The sequence below is a fragment of the Leptonychotes weddellii genome, chromosome 4 (assembly GCF_054177405.1).
Source record: "Leptonychotes weddellii isolate Sample4059 chromosome 4, ASM5417740v2, whole genome shotgun sequence".
NCBI classification, from domain to species: domain Eukaryota; kingdom Metazoa; phylum Chordata; class Mammalia; order Carnivora; family Phocidae; genus Leptonychotes; species Leptonychotes weddellii.
The window spans coordinates 88,479,944-88,488,686 of record NC_138372.1 but is presented as its reverse complement, the minus strand read 5'-3'; the positions used below and the strand labels follow the sequence as shown (position 1 = coordinate 88,488,686).

Sequence of the window (8,743 nt, the reverse complement as noted above, 5' to 3'; positions counted from 1 at the left end):
AAACTAAGAAAGAGACAGGCTGGGTGATAGACATTGGGGAGGGTATGTGCTATGGTGAGCGCTATGAACTGTGCAAGACTGTTGAATCACAGATCTGTACCTCTGAAACAAATAATACATTATATGTTAAAAAAAAAAAAAAAAGAAGATAACAGGAGGGGAAGAATGAAGGAGGGGAAATCGGAGAGGGAGACGAACCATGAGAGACTATGGACTCTGAGAAACAAACTGAGGGTTCTAGAGGGAAGGGGGGTGGGAGGATGGGTTAGCCTGGTGATGGGTATTAAAGAGGGCATGTTCTGCATGGACCACTGGGTGTGTTATACGCAAACAATGAATCATGGAACACTACATCAAAAACTAATGATGTAATGTATGGTGATTAACATAACATAATAATAAAAATAAGAAATTAAAAGAGACGTATGTTTCATGAAGAAGGTGCTCAACAGCATGGAATGCTACTGAGAATCTAAAAAAGATCAGGAAAGCAAAGAGTCTATTGAATTTAGCAGCATGAAAGTTGGTGATGACTCTATTAATAAGAACTGATTTCAGAATCGAGAAACAACAACAAAAAATCAAGTTGAACCCAAATAAGAATCTTGCTTTTTCCCCCCCACACACACAACAAAAAGTCTGGAGATGAGCTGCTACAGGCACTAGTTGGCAGCTGCATGTTGGAGCTGCTGTGATTCCCTGGGGGGCAACTTTCCCTGATGGCTGCATGATGGGTGTCATTACTCTGGACTCATGTACAAGGCAGAGGGGGAAAACGCAAGGGTGTGGAGCCCATCAAATATGTCCCTTTATTAAGACTAGAAAAGCTTGGGGTGCCTGGGTGGCTCAGTCCATTGAGCGTCTGCCTTCGGCTCAGGTCATGGTCCTGGAGTCCTGGGATCGAGCCCCGCATCGGGCTCCCTGCTCAGCGGGGAGCCTGCTTCTCCCTCTCCCCACCCCCGCTCATGCTCTCTCTCACTATCTCTCTCTCAAATAAATAAATAAAATCTTAAAAAAGAGAGAGAGAATAGAAAAGCTTTCCAGGGCACCTGGATGGCTTAGTCAGTTAAGCATCTGACTCTTGATCTCAGCTCAGGTGTTGATCTCAGGGCCATTGAGTTCAAGCCGCATTTTGGGCTCCATGCCCAGGTTAAAAAAAAAAAAAAAGTGAAAGAAACACTTTCAAAGAAACTCCTATCCTCAGAATTCTTTTGGATCTCATTAGTCAGAACTATGTCATACAGCCACCCTGAACTCCAAGGGAAGCTCTGGGAAGGTGAGAGTTTAATTTTTCTAGCCTCTACAGAGAAAGTGGACAAGGGAAAAGGGGTTGGGAATGAAAGCCTTCGTCAATCAAAAGTGCCTGCCATGGTGACCTTGAAAACAACAGTTTTAGTAGTTGTGGTGAGAATAAAACCAGGTTATATAGGAGATTGAAGAGTGAATTGGAGCCACGCCTCCAGCATGTCTCCCTGTGTGTCACCTGCTTGGCACCTCCAACCTCACCTCTGCTCAAAATGGACCCTTAACTGCTCCTGCATCTGTGCCGGCTCCTGCAAATGCAAAGAGTGCAAATGCACCTCCTGAAGAAGAGCTGCTACTCCTGCTGCCCAGTGGGTGGTGCCACGTGGACGCAGGGCTGCATCTGCAAGGAGGCATCGGACAAGTGCAGCTGCTGTGCCTGTTCCAGATGTAAATAGAGCAACACATACAAACCCGCAGCTTTATTTCGTTGTGGTTGTTTAGTTTTTATTTCATAATCATAAACTGAACTCTGCAATCCAGCTGGACTTGAGGGGGGTAAGGAAAATAGGGAACCCATATAACTGCAGCGAGAGCACAAAGATTATGGGATATTTCGAGCAGATGGGGGTGAAGGGGTACTCTCCTGAGCTACAGAAGGAATGGTCTGTGTAGTTATGATAAAGCACAAGTCAAATGTATTAGAGTTGTCCACAGTCAGCAACGGTGATCTTCCAGCTAGTCTTGCCATTCTTGGACCCAAAGCGCTCCATGGCTTCCACATGCCCTCTTTCACCTTGCCAAAGACCACACGTTTGCCATCCAAGCATTCAGCCTTGGTAGTGCAGATGAGAAGCTGGGAACCATTTGTGTTGGGTCCAGCATTTGCCGTGGACAAGATGCCAGAACCCGCGTGCGTTAGGATGAAATTCTCCTCATGGAACTTCTCCCCATAGACGGACTTGCTGCCAGTGCCATTTTGGCTGTGAAGTCACCTCCCTGACACATAAATCCTGCACTAATCTTGTGAAAGCAGGAAACTTTATAATAAATCCTTTCTCCCCAGTGCTCAGAGCACGGAAGTTCTCTGCTGTCTTTGGAGATTTGCCTGCAAACAGCTCAAAGGAGACCCAGCCCAAGCGCTCACAGTCTTCCTAGATGCCAAAGAACACAGTGGGGTTGATCATGGCTGGGTTTCAGGGGCGGCTGGGGGGCAACTGGAGGGCCACAGCATCTGCTCAAACTCGAAGTTTTAAAACTTTTTTTTTCATATTACCCTGACCTTTGATACATTCCTGTTTCTATAAAATATATTAATTATAATAAAAGTTGTTGACTTAAAAAAAAAGTGAATTGGAGGAGAGGTAGCAAAACACAACAGATAGAAACATTCTCTGTTCATTTGGCTAGAAGTTTCGCTGCATGGAGGAGCAGAGAAGTGGGATGGTATCTAGACTGGGATTTAAGGTCCAGATTTAAGGTTGCTTTTAACATGAAGCAGACTATGTTTGTAAGATGACAGGAATGATGGTAGTGAAGAGAGGAGAGAGTAACGATGCAGTTACGAGAGTCAAGAGAATGAAGAAGACGACTCCAAACAGCTCACGCCCATGGGTTCCAACCTACTTGTGATCTTTTCTCCCTGACTTTCTATCTGCCTATGGTCTTTGGACTTACTCAGCCACCTTCCACAACTGTGGCAGCTAATTCCTTGCAATAATTCCCTTAGAATCCCTGGTTCTGCTTCTCTGGTTAAATCCTGACATTGAATTTGCTCCTTAAAAAGTCATTGAAAAGGCAATAAAATTATGCACTGGTTTCTCTGAAAGCAGAGAGGAGTCACACACTTCCAAACTGAGAGTTCACTTAAACTGAATTTTAAGGAATTATTAAATCTGGGGCACCTGGGTGGCTCAGTCGTTAAGCATCTGCCTTCAGCTCAGGTCATGATCTCAGGGTCCTGGGATCAAGCCCCATGTTGTGCTCCCTGCTCAGTGGGGAGCCTGCTTCTCCCTCTCCCTCTGCTGCTCCCCCTGCTGTGCTCTCTCTCTCTTTCAAATAAATAAATAAAAATCTTTTAAAAAGAATTATTAAAAATTAATAAGGTAAGACAGGAGTGGGAGCAATGGTAAGCTACTGAGCCAGCTCACTGGAAAAAACAAATTTGATTTGTACTGTTTGATCATTCCCCTGGTGTGTATATACTCCCACCATGGCCAATATCAAACTACCAACATGATGATACAGAGTACAGAGTTGGGAAAAAATGCACACAGTTGCTTTTGTGAATCCACACCACTAAGTGGAAGGTGGAGGGAGAACAGAATATACAATGAAAAAGTAAACACCAACTTCTTTCTTCTACAATACACTATCATGGAGCAAAGATCCAATGGACACCCTTTCCCACACAGTTGTCATTGCAGTAGAAGAACAAAGTTCAGAAACATGATTGCAGGGTTTGGCAGCTTACCAATAATGACCACCATAATAATAAATTCAACTAAGAAACCTCTAGACATTGTCCTCAAGAAGCAGGTAATGTTATTTGCCTAAGATCAATGAAGGGTAAATGCAGAGAGATGTGATTCAAACCCTAGGCAGTGTACAGAGAATGCTCTTTCCACTATCAAATGCTTCCTCACTACCATATCCTGTTGTAAGAACTAAACCAAGAGACCAGAATGTGTAACACCAGGAAAATCCTTATACACCCCCATTAGTCTGGGATCAAATTTTTTAGAATCTTTGTAGTAAGATAAAAATGTCCATTTGGTTTTGCAGTAATTTAAAACCAGTCTCTAACCTATTCATCTATGGCTAATTGATTTGTTACAAAGATGCTAATACCATTCAATGGGGAAAGAATAGTCCCTTCAACAAATGCTGGGACAACTGGATATCCACATGCAAAAGTATGAAATTGGACCCCTGCTTCACATCATATAAAAAGTTAACTCAAAATGGGTTAACGACCTAAATATAAGAGCAAAAACCATAAAACTCTTAGAAGAAAGCAAAGGGGTAAACTGACGTGATCCTGGATTCAGAAATGGTTTCCCAGATTTGGCATCAAAACTTTGAATAACAAAAGAAAATGTAGATAAATTGAACTTCATCAAGATTAAAAACTTCTATGGCTTCAAAGAACATTCTCAAAAAAGTGAAAATAAAATCTACAGAATGGGAGAAAATACTTGCAAATCATATATGTAGTATCCAGGATATCAAAAATTCTCACAACTCAACAACAAAAAAGACAAAAAAATCTGATTTAAAAATGCACAAAGGACTTGATAACACATTTCTCTAAAGAAGATATAGAGATAGCCAACAAACACATGAAAAAATCAACATCATTAGCCACGAGGTAAATGCAAATCAAAACCATAATAAAGTACCACTTCATACGCCCTAGGGTATAACTATAATTTTAAAAAATAGTAACTAAGGGGCGCCTGGGTGACTCAGTCGGTTAAGGGGCTGCCTTCAGCTCAGATCCTGGGGTCCTGGGATCAAGCCCTATGTCGGGCTCCCTGCTCAGCAGGTCATCTGTTTCTCCCTGCCCCCCTGCTTCTCCCCCTGCTTGTGGTCTCTCACTCACACTCTCTCTGAAATGAATGAATGAAATCTTTAAAAAAAATTTTTTTTAAATAGTAACAATGTTGGTGAGTGTGTGGAGAAACTGAAACTTTAGTATATTGCTGATGGGAATGTAAAATAGCTCAGTATTATGGAAAATAGTTCAGTGATTCCTCAAAAAGTTAAACATAGAATTGCCAAATAACCAAGAAATTCTACTCCTAAGTACATACCCAAAAGAATTGAAAACAGTTATTCAAATACATGTTCACATCAGCACTATTCACTTTAGCCAAAAGATGGAAACAGAACAAATGCCCATCAATAGATAAAAAGATAAACAAATTGTAGTATAAACATACAATAAGATTAATTAACTCATATAAAGAAATGAGTACTGGGCACCTGGGTGGCTCAGTCGGCTAAGCGTCTGCCTTCGGCTCAGGTCATGGTCCCAGGGTCCTGGGATGGAGTCCCACATCGGGCTCCCTCCTCCGTGGGGAGCCTGCTTCTCCCTCTCGCACTTCCCCTGCTTGTGTTCCTGCTCTCGCTATCTCTCTCTCTGTCAAATAAATAAATAGAATCTTTAAAAAAAAAAAAAAGGGAGAGAAATGAGTACCGACGTACAGTACAATGTAAGTGAACCTCAAAAACACTGTTAAGTAAAAGAAGGTAAACACAAAAGGTCACATATTGTATGATTCCATTTATATGAAATATCCAGAATAGGTAAACCCATAAAGACAGGATGCACATTGGTGGTTGCCAGGAGCTGGGGATGGGGTAAGTGGGGAGTAATAGCTTAATGAGTATGGGCTTTCCTTTTGGGGTGATGAACATGTTTTGGAACTAGATAGAGGTGGTAGTTGCAGAATGCTGTGAATGTACTAAATACCAATGAAATGTTCACTTTTTAAATGGTTAATTTTAAGTTTCATGAATCTCAATTTAAAAACAAGAAAAGCTAGGATCCAAATTTGCCTCTACAGTTGCAGTTCATATTAAGCAGTCAAAAAGAATGTCTCTTAAGTTGTACTGATTTTCATTTTATGTTAAGATCAAGTGAATTCAATTTTGTGTTTTGGAACTATTTCACTGAATTTGAAAACTAAACTAAATGTGGCTTTCAATTCTAAACAAAACAGTAAGAAATAAAGTCAAGATAGGTGGTTTGGTTGGGCTTTTTTCTTAAGAGTTTTAAAATATTTCTGAGATTTTTAATAGCAAAAGGAAATCATATTTAGTACAGCTGGATCATTTCTACATAATTGGCTTTTCATTCTTGATCTGGTTTTGAACTGTTTACTCCACTTTAGTAATTAACCATTATCAGCTTCATTAATGAAACAGAAACCACCTCCTATAATCATTTATAAAATACTTGTCAAACAAAATTTAAACAAAGAATAGGATCTGGGCAAAGTAACAGCTCTTCAAAATCTACTGCAACTAATTATAAAGTATTCTAGTTATTTTGTTGTTGTTTTCCATTTATTATGAAAGGCTCCTTCAGGACCTACAGCATTTCTCTTGGCATAGTTATCTGAATTCTTTTATACAAGAGAAATTATTTTAACAATAGTTTTTATCCACTGATGTGAAAAGCTGAGTTTTTAGCTGCTTATGTTTATAAATTATAAAAATCAAATTCCTATTTAATCAAGCTACCTTTAGAGACATTATTTTATATTCTACTTAATTTTTAGTTGACTGAGTAAAAAAGAGCATGGGAGATAGTTTAAGACATATTTCTTAGTTTAAGAAATTATACAAGCAAAATTACAGCTTGTATATCCAAAAACAAATTTAAAGTATTCTGAAAGATTGTTCTACTGGCATTTAATGAGAATACCACAAAGTCTTAAATGATTTAATGATTTATAGGAAAACATGCTCCACTATTGTAATCCTTTTCCCCAAGGCTTCATATTTTATAGAGTTTAGAATATTATTACTTTAGATAAATAAGGCAAAAAAATAGAATGTTAACTCAGAATATAAGGGATAATGGTGAGATGCAAACTTCATATACATAAATGATGCTAGTGGCAGATCATCAACTGAGCATGTTCTTTGAGCTTCTTTTCTAGTTCACAATTGCACTTTGCTAGCTAAAAGATCAATAGTAGCAATGAAGCACGAAAAGGCTCATAGGGTGATTTAATCCGTGATCTTTTTTTCATTACTCTTCCACCAGAATCTTGGTCTGTGGCAATCTGCGTTGCCAGTGCCCATCACAGGGCCTGGTTCATAATGGGTGTTCAGTAAGTATTTCTTGTATGAATGAATAAATGAAGGAAGGAAGGAAGGAAGGAAGGAAGGAAGGAAGGAAGGAAGGAAGGAAGGAAGAAAGGAAGGAAGGAAGGAAGGAAGGAAGGAAGAAGGAAGGAAGGAAGGAAGGAAGGAAGGAAGGAAGAAGGAAGGAAGGAAGGAAGGAAGGAAGAAGGAAGGAAGGAAGGAAGGAAGAATGAATGACTGCTATGCTAACCAACTGAGCTAACTATGCAGAAACTAAAAATGAAGATGTAATAAAGTAATGCCTCTAGCATTCAAGAAAGTCAAAATATTCAGTTAAGGTGCTCATTATCTTACACCTTCAGTTTTGAATTCAAGATTTCTTTATCCTCATTTTGTAGGAGGAAAACTGAGCACTAGTAGTTGACACTTTGTTTATGCATCTGTTAGTGCTTTATCTTCCTAGGCTTTAATTGTTTTCATTCATATTTATCTAACCAATTAATCATGGATACCTTATAAGCAAATACCATGTTCATTCTCATTTCCCTGGTGCTTAATACAGTGACTTGCATGTAAGAGATACTCAATAAATGCTTGCTGAACCCAAAATTTATACTTTTTCTAAAATATTTTCTTCTTCATTTAATGTCATTTCTAGGGTATTAATATAGTACAGACCTTTCAGAATACAGAAATCTGTAGATAATGACATGGGTATTTCTAATTATTTATGGCAATGTATTTTCAAAATCTTATTATCTCTGGGTTATGAAGAAATGGCTCCAAATATTTGTCTTCTAATTAGCATTAAATAATACTTTATGAAGTTTCTTCATTTGTCTTTTGCAGAATATTATACATTTTTAAAAATCATATTAATACAACGAGCAATGAAGAAATTAAATTTTATAACAACCCCAAGTTCAAGAGCAGAAAATTTCTCTAATGTTCCAGTTACAATTCTTCTATTTGGGAATTTAGATAAAGGAAGATAAAACTGGAAAATAAAACTGCCCAGTATTTTTCCATAATACCAGTGAAAATCTATACGAAAAAAATATTACTTCTTCTCCAAAGTGGCAAAGGTACACAAGCACCTGTTAAGGGTCCTTATTCTGAGAAGAAAAAAAAAAAAATATATATATATATATGTATATATACACATACACACCATCTGGTTTAAATAGGCAGGTAAATCTCCTTTGTAATGAATTAAAGAATTAAATGATATCAGGGAGAATTTCAGTCACCATTTATGACACTAACACTTTTTACCTGGAAATTTCCCCATGGTTTTAGACTGTCAGATATTTTGTATAAATGCACATTAAAAATACAGAATTAAACACTCTAAATTTTTTTCCATTATACTTTCCCTTTTCTTTAACCAATATTATGTTTGGCATAATACTATAGAAATGCACATGATTTGTATAGGCTTTTTTTGGCATTGCCAGTCTGTTTTGTGTGATGCAGCACTGACAGATCAGCTCAGACTCTAAATGTAAGGATAAAAAATTATTCACATTTTTAATGTAGTGTTTATGATTACTTGGCACTTCTCTTTACATTAATGCCAGAGTTACAAGGGGTATTTTTTTATTATTATTATTTTTATTGTTATGTTAATCCCCATACATTACATCATTAGTTTTTGATGTAGTGTTCCATGATTCATTGT

General features: G+C 38.1%; 1 pseudogene; it reads right to left on the bottom strand.

Moving 5' to 3' along the window:
• Positions 1-1,929: 1,929 nt before the first annotated feature.
• Positions 1,930-2,429, bottom strand: LOC115936513 (peptidyl-prolyl cis-trans isomerase A pseudogene; annotated as a pseudogene).
• Between the last annotated feature and the right edge of the window lie 6,314 nt (positions 2,430-8,743).